This window comes from Anser cygnoides, chromosome 8 (genome assembly GCF_040182565.1).
Source record: "Anser cygnoides isolate HZ-2024a breed goose chromosome 8, Taihu_goose_T2T_genome, whole genome shotgun sequence".
Classification (NCBI taxonomy): domain Eukaryota; kingdom Metazoa; phylum Chordata; class Aves; order Anseriformes; family Anatidae; genus Anser; species Anser cygnoides.
This window is the reverse complement of record NC_089880.1, coordinates 16,009,360-16,023,788: the sequence shown is the minus strand read 5'-3', so window position 1 is coordinate 16,023,788 and position 14,429 is coordinate 16,009,360. Positions and strand designations below refer to the sequence as shown.

Here is a 14,429-nt window from a genome sequence, read left to right as displayed (position 1 = left end):
TAGGAGCACTCAAGGATAACGGCAAATTGTAGGAAACCTAAATAAATTCAGTGCATCTGTCCTTCATACAGCAGAAGTCAATGAGATTCCTACAGTGGAGCTATTCTTCAAGGGATGGGGTTAGAGGGAAGATCTTAGCAAAAGAATTTGGGGACAGGCTGCTAGCACAAATTTAGGAGTAGCTCAAGTAGAAAAATTTTGTTGTGTGCAGCCTATCATTTGATTCAATGTCACTGTGAGGCCAGTAGCTGGTATACTACTGATTTTTTTTCGAAGACGGTTGCAGCACAGAGCTAAGACTTCCAGATCAGTGTGTTCTTACTCCTTACGAGGCAATATTAAGTTATGGCTATAAAATGCAGTAACAACATTTTTCTTCCGGAGGAAGTCACGCCTCAGAAATCTGCTTTGAAGATGTCAACCATTCTTTAGATGAAGGTGATCCAAACTAGTAAACTAGGATTTTTGAAAATGAAGTTAAAATATCCAGAGCCCTCTCAAGAATTAATAAAAGGTTAAAATGGTTAAAGGCGGGGGGGCGGGGGGGGGGGGGGAAGGTAGGAACAGTGTTCAGTTTTCATAACTGAGAGCAATAATAAGTTCAGTTTTTATAACAGAGCAATAACCTGTGGAATCTCTCGCTGGAAGCTGTGCTATTTGATATATTCATAAATGATCAGGAAAATAAAAGGTTGAATAATGGAAGAGCCAGCTTTGCAGCTAGCAGAATTATTCCATGTAGTTGCAACTACAGCGCATACACACAGCCATAGATCCAAAGCTGGCATTCCTGTTTAGGAAGGAGAGCTAGTCATTCCTGTGGCTAGCTCAGCAGTAAGCAAAAGGAATGTAAGAAGTTAAAAATAGTTAGGAAAGAATTAGAAAACAAGCAAAACCATTGTTACCGTACGAACTCAGCGCTAGCCCATGTTTTGGATGACACATATCACGCTAGACACCCATCTTACGAAGAATATACAAGACAGAAAACGTAAATGAAAGAGTGGTGAATTGCATGCCCCCCCCCCCCCCCCCCCCCAAACAACTAAATAAACAAGGACTCTCCAGCCTGGAAAAGAGTTGAGTGACAGAAGTCTGTAAGTGATCAGCGATTTGGAAAAGGTCCACAGGAAATTACTCGCTATTACTTGCAACACGAAAAGTCATCTGCATCCAGTAAAATGACCAACCTGTAGACAAACAAAAGGAAGTAAATTTTTATTGACTAAAATTGTGGAACTTCTAGCCACAGGGAGGTACAGAAATTGTGGGTATTCCTTCAATAAGATACAGCAGAGATGACAAAAGTTACGTCCAAAGACAGCTAGTTAAAAATCGTGGTCCTGGTGCTACCCCCGGGGGAGGAAGTCCCCAGTCTGTGCGTTGCTGCCAGAGAGAGGAGCACATTGTGGCCTTTCTATTCCTCCCTCTTCTCTTTGGGCATCTGCTGGTGGTCACGGATAGAGACAAGATGCAGACAGGCAGGAAGGTGTGGAATTATGGTCAGAACAGCAGTTCTTCAGAATAATGAACTCTGTACCACTCAGATGTCAAATGTTGACCAAATGATTTTTTTTTGCCTACTGCTTTTTATTTGTTTGTTTGTTTATTATTTTTTTAATGACTGATTTTTGTTCATACTGAGGCAGCTTTGCTAACTTCTGTAATATAAATAGTACTCCAGGGTATACTTTAATTCCATATTCAGTTCTGTATTCATCTCTTTTAAAAGTGAATGCTCTTATGTGGCCCTATTATAAATAAGACCAGCCTTAGTGTATAATTATTCTTTGTTGGGAAGTCACGCGATTTTTCTGTCAAGCATGTGGCAAAGAAGCTGTTAATACCATATAGGAGTTCTAAATACTGTAAAACTTCCTTGAAATGCTGACTGCTGTGACATTACTTAAATTGATGTAGTTGTTCACAAAGTGGCTGTCGGGGGCGCTCAGCCAGCCCTTCAGTTTGTACTAATTTGCGGGAAATCCATGGGGGCGCTCAGCCAGCCCTTCAGTTTGTACTAATTTGCGGGAAATCCAAGTGATTTGTGCTGTTGTGACAGACCTGGGTGCTTGCCAGCTCAGGACTGCACGTGAAGTAGTTGTGTGTGCCGGGAGGGGATCGAGAAGATGGAGGCAGCTCCTGCCCAGTGGTGGTGCAGGGCAGGAGGACCTGAGATGATGGGTATGAGTTGAAGCAGGAGAGTCATAGGATCATTTAGGTTGGACAAGACCTCTAAGATCATCAAGTCCAACTGTTAACCTAGCAAGAAGTACACAGAGGTATGGAGTGGATTTACAGAGGAACATTTCCCCCATGAGGACAGTCCGGCAGCAGCACAGCTTGCCCAGAGAGCTTGTGCTGTCTCCATCCTTGGAGGTTTTCAAGTCCTGACTGGCCCAAGCCCTGGGAAACCTGGCCTGCACCCAGAGTTACCCTGGCTTTGAGCAGGAGGCTGGACCAGAAACCTCCTGAGATCCCTGTCCAGCCTGAGTTACCCTACGATCCTATCATTTTATGAGGTCAGACGTTACAGATATAATAGCAGACAATTATGGAGACTAACTTCTTCCTTAATATGAAGGTTTCACACAACATGCTGCACTTCAAGCTCTCAGAAGATATTTCAGGATCACAGCATTGTGTCTCAGGCCTGCTGTTATTTTAGCCCTTCATGTTTGTTTCCATAACTGCCATGGGTGACTTGGCCGCAACCCGAGACAACCACCATGTAGGTGGGAGGAAGGACAGAAAGAAGGGGTCTGCCAAAGAACTGGACACCTGAGCAGAATTCACTGCGAGTGCAGTTTTTCCTCATTCACAGTGGAAAGTCCTCCAGAACAATTAGTTATTTTTTAATTGATGGGGGGAAGCGGTTGTGTGCGGATGTGAGAGAGTGAGTGCAGAGAGAAATGCGCATAGAAGAAATTTCAGTTTTCCCCTGTGCTGATGAGTCTGGTAAATTGCCTCAGAGGAGCAAACTGGAAAATCGGAGTGCGTTTATTCTGCCAAATATCAACGATAAGAGGCACTTGCATGGCTGCTGAAAGCTGAGAGTCCAGCATTAGCCAGGGACCCACTTCAGATTATGCAGCTGATAAGCACATGGTTATTTTTCACTAGAGACCATCTTAAAAGCAAAAGCTACTTTTTTTTTTTTTTCCTATGGTGTTATATACAATGGATGAAATTATTTTTACCACAGAAAGAGAGATACTTTATCTTGGCAAGAGCAAATGTCTCAGGTTATGCTCTTCATGGAGGCCTCAGGGAGGTGGAACAGGAGGTGATCCTCTGTTGAATAACTGGAGTTTGTGAACCTGATCAGAGTGATTTTTTTATTTTTTTCCCCGATGCACTGTGAGCTGTTTGTGACTAAAAGAAAATTCTGTGTTTGTGTTAAGCATCTGACAAAATATCCCTTTTTGTTTCCTTCGTTGATTGTTTGTCCTGATATGTCCAGTCTTGCTCTCAGTGGTTTTGCCTAAAGTTTTGTCTGAGCCTTGACGCTCGAGAGCAGCACACTAAAATGGCCTCTGTAATTTGTCATAGCTTCCCTTACAAGTCTGCTTCAGAAAAGCCCTTTGTCTGCTTCGTACTTCACAATGCCATTTTCCACAGCCTCTAATTGCCTCACCGCAGGTCATGGCTTGTTTCCACTGCGGACCATGCCAAGGACTGATCTGCCACCGTCGCGGAAAGGAGCTAAGGGGGTGGATCTCGGTCTGAGGGCTTTGGCCGAAACACCTCCTGCCCGAGACAGGAACGCGGTGACATCCTCACCCTGCGGGGTATCGTGGAACCAACGGCAACACAGGTAGTTGTTAGTGGGTTGATGGTCTGAAATGAAACATAATCAAAAAGCCTTTCACATAAAAGAGAGTGGAAGGAGGTTTCCTAACTCAGGTCATTCAGACATTGGTTGACGAGGCACCCACCAACAGATTACATGGACACAGAGGGGTGAGTAATGGGCTGCAATGTGGGGGGTAGAGCAAGGGATCGGGGAAGGCATCTGTTCAGTTGGTTTGGTCACAGGAAAAAAAAAATCACGAAATCCTACCCGTAATTTTCTTGAAGAAATAGGATGAAGACCAAAAATAACTTTCATAATATCATAAGAAATAACAGGAACGTCATCATGTAAATGAAAGCTTTTCATTTTTTCTGTGTGCGTCAAAAAGAGCAAAGATGAATTTTTTCTCCCCTCATTAGTCAGCTCCTTATCAAGAGTCTGCGTTGCTTTCGTGGGCAGTGAAAAATCAGTTTTGCTACTCAGAACTAAAGCAGGGATTTTTGATGGAAATACTGCAGTTCCCCTATTTGTTGTTTTTGTGTGCATGTGCGTGTGTGTTTGCATTTGATATGTGTAGAAAAAAAAAAGGAGAAAAAAAAAAAAGAAAGAATATATCCAGAGACATACCCTGGCAGTAGTGTTTTACATTAATTTAAAATGCCAGGAAGGAGAGTTGGAGATTGAGTCTGTTTGCAGACAACTCTTCCTTGGCACAGCTCAGGGACGGGTAATCAAGCCTGCGAGCAACATGTGGCTTTACCGCAGTTTGTGTGTGAGCAGAGCAGGACACGTATCTGAGGTGATGGGTGCTTATGGTCACCTCTGAGACATGCACACCTTCTGGAAACCCTGCATTTCTGTCGCTCTGCAGCGTGTGGTACGTGTCTTCAGCAATTCAGAATCAGAAAATTTGGGCATTTAGATAACAGGAAAGCTGCTCATACCGTCAGCCTTGCCAACCAGGCAAAGGGAAGAAAGTAAATGCCTTGCTAAGAGGAATCACATGCACGCTGTCCTAATTTCCACACATGTTAAGACCGTTACTGAGCTCTACTGACAGATTTTGGAGTGTCCTTTCATACCAAAGGATGAGTTGACAGTGATCTTCAGAGAGTAGTTGACGTGAAAGTCAAAAGGACTCGAATAATGACACCATAGTGGTTTTGCTGCCTTTTTCTAGCTAGTGTTCCCTCAAATAGGCACGATGAGGAAATGGGTGAAGAGGCTGTCCACATCAAATAAGTGCTTTCTGAGCTGGCAGCCCTAGGTTTGCTTTCTAAACATAAACTTACCCTTCTTTGTGACAGCACTTACAGGACAGCACTTTCCTACCGTAATGCCTTTTTTCCCTACAAGGTGAGACAGAAAACAAGGTTAAAAGGAATGGCCAGAGTTGCTCAGCTCTTGCAGTGCATCATAGCAGGAGACCAGTAAGATTATGGAGAAAATGAGGTTTCTGGCTTGCGTTGCTTTGTACCAAGGAGTGGCTCGCTTTCCTCTAATTGTGGCTACCAACTTACTACACATTTAGGAGCCTTGTTAACAGAATGTGAATGTGAATATTTACCTCTCACTTGTGGGAGCCTACCCTTTGGTTTTCTGTGCTTTGAATAATCTAAGGCATTTTTCTTCTTTGCCCTTTTTTTTTTTTTTTTATGGCCATGTGAGTGACCATGTGGCTATTTAGTTAAGTATGTGCAAAGCCCCAGCAAACTCCAGTAAATTCCATCATAAAGCTTAAAACTGGAAAGAGCTTGACATCAACATCAAAGAAAAATTCAAACTTATTTTTTGGTGCCTAAAGAAGGACTAGCTTGACATCTGTTATGTTGAGAGAGCTAGTTAAGGGAGAGCAGCAGCTGAGGCTGATGCCTGTCAGGTTTTCCCATTGACTTACTATGGAATCCACGTCCCAAGCGGGATTTTTTTTTTTGGATGGCAATAATGCAGCAAATAATATAACACTTCAGTTTACAAATATACCCTAGTATGCTTCAAAATACATCAATTTAAAAACCTTTGAAGAAAAACAGAACAAATGTGGAAGGGAAATTTAAAGTCATCTTATCTTCACAAAAGTGATAGAATTAATAAAAACAAGTGTGTTGCCATTAAAAGTTACCAAAACCAGCCACTTGCTTCCCTGAATCTCCTGCTTCCTGCTTGCCCTTCCTCCAGAAAAGACCATTGTGCATACCCAAAATGTACAAATTTTAACTTCATGTGCACCAGATGAGGAGCTAGTTTGAATAAGGCACGATGGGGGTGTGTTTCAGACTAAAAATTTTAATAATGCTGAAGCGTGCGGAGGAGCAGTAGTCTGATGATGAGAGACAGCAATAGGAATGACTTCCGTGTGTGTGTGAGCTCAGAGGCTTTGTCTTCGTAAGCTTTAGACTGGTAAAGCAGTAACTTGAAACTCCAACTCTCCACTCCAGAGACTTCCTTCTCTCAGAGCTGGAGGATTTCGGTGAGGGCCAAGACACAGAGACCTTGCAGACAGACAGCAAGCCCAGGTACATGGCCACACAGGTTCGACAGGCAGGGGGGCCTGCTGGTGCAGCCATAAGCATGTGTCCCCGACTGCTACTGCAGGCTGGTAGCAGAGAGCTTTGGGATCCTAGCTGCCTGTTCCCCACGCTACCCAGCTCAGTATCTGCACTGAAAATGTGGGCATGCTCCCATTCTGGCAGCCTCCCACTGTGATGTCTTTTAATCTGATTCGGGCAGATGGAAGGGAGAGGAAGCATAGCTTGTCCGCTGGTTGATCTGAGAGGAGATTGTGGTGGACGTCATGTGGAACGAAGAGCGGCCATGTGGTTACCTGTGGGTCCGAGCGGCCCCTGGGTGTCCCACTGTGCTGGGCACCACGACCAGGGACGTGAGGGGAGCACAGTGCCCGCGTGTGCCACCATGAGCACCCACAGGCCGCGAGTTTCCATTTAGTCGCTGTTAGTAACTGAAATCTATTTTGCTTTTAAATTTGCTTTTAGTTATGGACGTTGTCACCGTCGCTGCCCTCTCCCCACGGCCTCAGCCCGGCGCCCCCTCACGGCTGCCCGCGGCCCCGGCCCAGCCGCGCTCCCCTCCGGGCAGCCTCCCCGCCGCCTCCCCGCCCGCCTTTCCAGCGGTCGCAGCGGGACGGCGGTGCCAAAAGGGCGCTTTTTCCCCCCAAAACTACCGCGGCCGGCGCCGGACGCCTCCTTTTGGAGGCGGCGGTCAGCTGACGGCTGGCGCCTCCCCCGTCGCCCGGCTGAAAAGTGCCGCATGCCCGCCGCGGGCAACCGGGCCGGGCCGAGCCGAGCCGAGCCGGGCAGCCGAGACCGCGGGACCGCGCGCAGCTGTAAGCCCCCGGCCGCCCGCCGCGGGGCCGGGCCGGGCCGGGCGGGGGGTGCGCGGCGGCAGCGCCGGGCCGCGGGCGGCCGGGGGCTGCTGAGGGGAGCGGCCGCGGGCGCCGGTCGGGGACGAAGGGGCGGCCCCGGCGGGCAGCGCTCGCAGGGCGGCCCGCGCGGGAGGAGCGGGGCCGGGCGGGAGGGGAGGGGGATGGCGTGAGGCGGGGATGGCGTGAGGTGCCGGCGGCGTGAGGTGCCGGCGGTGTGAGGTGCTGGGCGGCGCCGGGCGCGGCAGGGGCTCGGGCTGGGGCTCGGGCCGGAGCAGGGGCTCGGGCCGAGGTGGGGCGCGGGCACCCACTTCGGCAAAGATCGCGGCGGACGCCCTGGCTTGTGCCAGTGCATGAAGCAATCCGTTTTGAAACGTATAGGGAAGTAAAACAATATGTCTGTTAGGGAGAAATGTCACAAAATGTCTGCGACAGCAGCTCTGGTCTTGTGTCAGGTACGGGACGAAGCGCACCGAGGCGTCCTGCTGGCGGCTGGGGCGCGCACCGGGAGGCCGCCGTCGCCGCTCTGACGGGACCGCGCTGTGCCCGTCGGGGCCAGGCTCGTGCCCGGGGCGGTGCCGGCGGAGGGACGTGCGGGCGGGACGGGGCCTCCTGCGCCTCGGTGCGACCCGGTTCGTGCTGCGCGGGTTGGTCGCTGGGTCAGCTCCGCTCTGGTTGCGGAGCGTCACTCAGCCTCAGGCCTTCGGAGAGAAAACGTGAACCTGAAACTGGTGTGCTTGCTTTTTCCTCCTGTTAGGGGGACAGTTTTGAACGTACGATGGGAAGTGCTCGTAGGCCGTTGTTGTCTTCCAAAATCTACTTCTTGTCCCTTTACGACCACCTTTGGGCATTCTCTTGCCCTCCTATAGCAGGGATATGTAAAAAAAGAGACATCAAAATACTTGGGCCACATAATTTAATCTCCTATTGCACGGCCAGTTAATCTGCACTGGAAAAATACCATTTTTGGCTCTCGGCAGTAGGTGCTATTCATGGTCTACTTTTTGCTTAAGTAGACAAAAAGGAAAAATTTCCAATCCCGTTGCTTCACTAAAGTCATGTACTTAATTTCACCTTGACGTGAATTAATTTTATTTAGCAGAGTTACCATAAGGTGCCCCTCTTGTATTTGCATGATATTTTGAGTAGACTTTGCCCACTGTCCTAAAATAACCAACGTAGGAAGTGCTGCAACCAATCTGTTTGGGCTTCAGTGTACTTTAGTTTATAACACTTAGTGATCGAGGGGAAAAATGATGTCTATGGAGCGAGCCCTGACCATTGCCTTCAGAGAGATCCCTGATGAGCTGCCGAGCGCACTTCGCAGGCCTTCCACGTGAGCTCCGCTTGCTTCCTTGACGCATCTTCCTGACAGTACCCAGGGCTGGATCCAGTGTGGCACAGCACTGGCTCTCCAGGCGCACGTCACTTCAGGAGTAGTTGGAAGTGGCTCTGTTTGAAGACACTTGAATGGTACGCAGGTGTGTGGCAACCTGTGTGACTCTGTGCAGATTGGACATGGACAGCCATGGCAGTAGAGCTGGAGCTGTTCTGGATGTTTAGGATCTATGGGTTAACTGAATGAAGCCCATTGACTGGCTTGGGCTGGAAGACATGAGGATAGACTTGTGTAGCAGCCAGAGAAGGAGGTATCTCCCACTTGTATCTAGAAGTTCAAGCAGATGAAAGCTGGCTACAAAATATGAGAAAATACTTAGTTTCCCTCTTAGGCAGTAAGGAGCTGGAATCCACTTCCAGAGCAGGTGTCGTGCCACCATGTCTCTGGCCATGCCGTAGTGTGCACTGCTGATGCTTCCCAGCGCAGCGGGTTGGAGGCATCTCAGAGCATGGCGCAGCTGAGGGTTAGTGCACGGAGTTGAGAGATGGGAGATCATGCTCAGATGTATTCCTTCCATGATACAAAGCACCGATACGGATCAGAATCTTTGTATCCTTCAGGACAGTATCCAAACTTAAGGAGTGACCTTGAGGGAGCAAAACGTAATATTTGATTAAGTGTTCACTTCACATTGATGGGAAAGCCCACAGTTTAGTGGTTATGCCAAACACAGATGTCAAAAATATCTCTAGCTTATAGTCCAGAGATGGTTTAAACAACACAGTCAAGCATTTTCCTACAGTTCTGGTTCAGCTGGTGTTTAAGCTCCCAGTTAAAGCCTGGGGGACCAGTCATGAGACACATATTTAAAGTGAGTTTACAGACTGGCCAGTTGTTATTGCATTCTCCTCTTTCTGACTGGGAACTTGTTGTAATCTTTGGAAGGGTTTCTTTTTGATTTCCGGGGCAGTGGCAGCAGAATGGGCTATCATCGTGCTGAGAGGTGATGAACTCTGCCTCATGTGTGTTTCCCATTCCTCAGTGATATAACTGTGTCTTTCTCACTAGTCTGAAAAACAAATTCCAGAACCTGGCTTAGTAATGGAAATTATCTCATCGTGCCCTAGGTTATAATAATGTGATGTAATAAGAGAATGCTTTCAAAAGAACTCTTTTTATTTTTTTTTCCTTAAAACTGGTATTCAGACTTTCCTGAGGGCTTTCGTTTGCTGTTTTACCTCAGAGAAATGATATGAATTTCCTGACCGTACCAATTTCCAGTAGCCTGTGTGTCAACGTCTGGAGCAGCATTACTCAGCCCATGGTGCACGGACAGGAGGTGGTCCTGAGGACATGAGACATTGGTCCATGAAGCAGGAGCAAACAAAGCACCAAGAAGCAATAAACCTTTCTTTTTTTTCTTTCCTGTAAACAAATCGTGGGGAAAGTAAAAGTTATTAATGACCATTTAAACTTGATCCTAATTTTTATGACTGGAAAGATGAAGACATCTGTTAGCTAAGTGGGGTGAATGCTGCCTCTAGTCTCTGAGCACAGTAGTCTCCTGTGCAGACTGCGCAGCTCGCACACAAGCACTTGTCTCTTAGTTTGAGGAACAAGCTCCTTTCGAGTGAGCGGTGGCATTGGCAGTGGTGCATGCTGGGGCTGAGGAAAAGGAATGCAGCGCTTCTTTCTCTCTTCTGAGAACAAAACTAGTTTGGCAGACATTTGTAGGCTTAGCTACTAAATTAAACGTTGCTCATTGTTAATTTTCACCCCTTTAGAATGCTGAGAGCACATTTTCCAAAATATATGGTAGTCTGTTTGCAAACAAGAATCCTTGTCTCTCCACTGCCCCAGCTTCCACCCCTAAATAAACAGATTTGTGAAGGAGAAGCATAACTCCCATATACACAAGTTCGGAGCTACACATGATTTGACTCTGTCATATTAGTGTTTTTTTGTGGTTATCTGATAATAAAGCCATCTAATTTAATCTTCTTTGATAATTATCTTGCTTTCCTTAAATGATCTCAGCAAAAAACAGTGAAACTTGTATTTCTTTTCCTATTAGTAATATCTAACAGTGCTTAGTCTTAGCTGAGATCTGTAGAAGTACGCACCCATTGCAGAAAAAACAAAACCACTATCCTCGTATATAAAACTCTGTAGTCATTGTAAATTATATGCATGCACACAGGCACAGATTATGAGAAGATCTGCATGAATGTGCACTTATTGCAGTAAGTAACAGTGACAGCCTCCAGAAGGTTGCATTTCAGAAGCCATGGGTGATGAACAAGGCTGATAAGCGGGATGGTGGGTGAGGTGGAGATGGAGGCGAGGAATGGTGAATGCATTTGTAGGGGCTGTCCCGTCCCGTACGGTTTGCTGCATTGGCCAAACTGCTGAGGAGAAAGATCTGGCTTTGGGAAAGCCTCGTCAGTAGGTGTGTGTTTGGTGGGGGTGTTTCTTCTTCTTTTTTTTACCTGTGACCATGTCTGTCTCCAGGATATAGAATGTAAACGGTGATTAATTACTAGAACTGTATTTCTAATGCATTTAGCTTACTGCTCTGTCAGTTGGACAGTAAAAGTAAATGCCTCCAGGTAGAATATTTGTTTTGTCCTGTTCCAAAACCCATTAACGTCAGCGGGAAGGGAAAGCAAATAACACTCACGGGCAAATGTACCAGACACAGAGACACTCCTGCTGCGGCCCAAGCCATTGCTTTGCATGCTCTGTCAGAGACTGCTGTTGTATTCAGCATGCAAAAGTTTATCTGTATGCAAAATCAGCAGCTGCTACATCACATTGCAGTCCTGTTAGAAAAAAAACACACAGTACATAAAATAGTTGTGGGGAGAAGGTGACTGTGTAGACCCTTGGAACTAATTAGAAATTTCCTGGATGTTACTCCTGGGTGCCATCTCTTAAAAATAGTCTGTAACAGAATTGTAAAGGAAAATGGCTTTTGAGGCACTTCTGCTCTTCAGTTTCATAAATAGGGATGCCTGCGTAAACGAACATCTGGAATAACGATGCAATCTGGACCTAGACAATTTCAATAAAGTATGAAGCAAGTTATTCTTATGTTGCTGTTTTCTTTGGATCATTTTTCCCTCCTAATCCAGAGAGAATTGATAATGAGTTTCTAACCATTAGACTAAGCACAGCACCTCTTTATCTTCTGATAAAGGCATGAATCTGCTGAGGTTTCGCAAGCAGAGTGTGTTTCCATCGTCTTGTTATGTGAAGGAAATGCATTTCTTCTCATAAGCAAACACCTGCAATGGTCAGTGAAGGACAGTGCTAGTAGAAGGACTTGTAGACAAATGGGAGCAGTAGCTGGTTCAGCATTTAAGGGGAAGATTAAAGGAAGCAAATCCTCACTTTACTTCCCGTTTATTTTTATGGGTTTGCGCCAGTTCAGAGATAACACTTGCAGACGTGTTTTTTTTACCAGGCGGTGTGAGGTTCCTGTACGAAGCTGGCGGTGCCAGCAGCACTGAAAAGCAGTTCTCTTCTAACTGCAAGCACCTCCTTACACCTTGCATTTCTCTGGCATTTTCCACTTTGAAAAGTGCGTGCTCACACAGACCTGCCTGGTAAGTTACTGATTACATTTGACTATGACATACTTCCAAGAATTATTTTGGCTTTTCTACTTGAATTCCTTTTTTGTCCAAGGATCCCAAACTTACGAACTTAGTGAGCTCTTCAGCTCTTGTGTGGGCTAATAAATACAGGTTTAATTTTGATAAGGCTATTTTTGATATAGGAAAAATAAAATAGCTTCATAATGATCATTAAGTCAAATCTGAATAAGAATTATATATTAAAAAAAAAAACACAAAAGCCACGACTCAGTTTTACCTTGTTAGATATTCCTCTCTCACTAATCTGCAGTGCCGTGGAAAAAAAAATTCCCATTGTAACTATGGTGAATTTTACTACGTGGTGTCTCAAAATGTGGTGTGTTTTTTTTTTTATTTTGTTTTTGTTCCTTTTTGCTTATCTTCTGTGTGTTCCTGAGATTGTCTTGTAATTTACGAACTGAAATAGTACAAGCATGAAAAATGTTTGATATGGCTAAAGGGAAAGGAGAACAGGTCTTGCTGCTTGTAAAGCTTGCTTCACGTTTGCTGGTGGAAGAAAGGAGGCTCATGTGAAGCAAGCTTGGCTTCTCCCTCCAGTTCCTTCTTCTCTTTAAAATTTCTGTTTTGCATAGGTCTGTCTGTGATCAGTGCTGACACTGGAAAGATCCTGCTGAAAGAGCAGGATAGGGCTAGCTAACATGGTGGTGTGTGGAGCGGAGCAGTGCCCAGCCCGTGTTCCTCGCAGTGCAGATGGAAAGCTTGCCCCGAATGTCTCCTGTGCTAGAGCAGAGCAGAGTTCACTAGTGTTGGGGCCATCCCTCTTGTTGGCACTATTCGGTGCGTTAACTGATGGCCGGCGGAGGACTGACATATGATAATCCCTTTCCAAAAGGAGTGTTACCAGAACTGGTCTGGTTTGCCAGTGAAAGCTTCTTGCTTTGGCAAATTGACATTTCCTGACCAAAAACTATTGCTGAAAAGTACTTGAACATCTCTGTTGTGTGAATTCCCCTGTCGTGTAGTACGTATAAGTCATTTCCCTTTCAGCACAGCATGAGCCCATCAGGCAGTGTCTTAATGTGCTGAGCAAGAGTTTGAGCTGCTGAGGGAGGTACCAAGTCCTTGCTGGCTTAAGGAAAAGTTAAATTAAAAACTTAGGCAAGTTTGTAAGAGAGTAGTCATAGTTCATTCAAATTCTGCTGAACTTTCTCCTACTGACCAATTCTTGATGCATCAAGGAGAAACTTGAAAGTCCCTCTTGTGTCCCTGACTTTGCAAAGCTGTTTTAACAAGAGAATATGTAAATTTGGGGTTTCTTCGTGAATTTGATTGCTCTCCATTTACTTTTTGAGTCATCCTTTGTGGCTTCTTAGTGAATTAGGCTGTATCACATTCCTGAAGGCCACATTTAAAGTCTGGTTAGCTAGCAGTTAGTGCTTTTTTGTTGGCTTTGTGTTTCTTGTTTGTTTTGTGAAACCATTGCAGTAGCTAACCACTTAGTACTGCTAGAATCAAGACACAGTACAGATCGACATATCTTATGGTGGCTTATGATAGAAAAATGTCCAATAGCTGTGTTAAATCAAAATATTATTATTTTTTTTTTGTTTTTACTTGTCTGCAGAGCCTTAGTTGATAATGTTGTGCATCCATTAAGGGTACCTTATAACCTTACATCACAGAATGGTTTGGGTTGGGAGGGACCTTAAGGATGATCTGGGTACAAGCCTCCTGCCATGGGCAGGGACACCTCCCACTACATCAGGTTGCCCAAAGCCCCATCCAGCCTGGCCTTGTACACTCCCAGGGATGGGGCATCCATGGCTTCTCTGGGCAACCTGTGCCGGTGCCTCAGCACCCTCCTAGCAAAGAATGTCTTCTGAATAGCTAATCTAAACCTACGCGCTTTTAGTTTAAAGCCATTACTCCTTGTCCTATCACTCCACTCCCTGAGAAAGAGTCCCTCCTCAGCTTTGCTGCAGCCCCTTTAGGTGCTGGCAGGCCGCTATAAGGTCTCTCTGGAGCCTTCTCTTCTCCAGGCTGAACAACCCCAGCTCCCTCAGCCTGACTTCATAGGAGAGGTGAACTTTCTCCTCATCCTCTCAGGGTTTGGCTGTGTTGTTAATGGTAGCACTTGAGACAGGTGTCTAAAAGTGAAGCAAGCAAGGCCCTGTTGAAAGTGTTCTTCGTAAATCAGCAGCAGGTTTGCACTGAGCGCTGGTGGCAGTGGGGTGTCCTTGCTGTTCCTCCGAATGCGGTGGAAGTGGTGGAGCAGAAAAGCCAAGCCATTCTGAGCAGACGAGTGGCAGAGATGGT

At 46.0% G+C, this 14,429-nt stretch overlaps 1 protein-coding gene across 10 annotated transcripts in view; it reads left to right on the top strand.

Moving 5' to 3' along the window:
- PLA2G4A (phospholipase A2 group IVA) overlaps positions 1 to 14,429 on the top strand; it is a 117,268-nt gene that overhangs the window by 27,722 nt on the left and 75,117 nt on the right. For 2 of the 10 annotated variants that reach the window (XM_048058956.2, XM_048058950.2), the window contains exon 1: positions 6,901 to 7,139. The exons of 4 other annotated variants lie outside the window; for them this stretch is intronic. The gene's annotated coding sequence lies outside the window, so the exon portion shown is untranslated. Of the gene's footprint in view, positions 1 to 3,694; positions 3,818 to 6,900; positions 7,140 to 7,432; positions 7,631 to 11,980; positions 12,123 to 14,429 lie in introns of those variants that run through there. 4 more of the 10 variants (XM_048058952.2, XM_067001959.1, XM_067001960.1 and 1 more) reach the window with 4 other exon arrangements.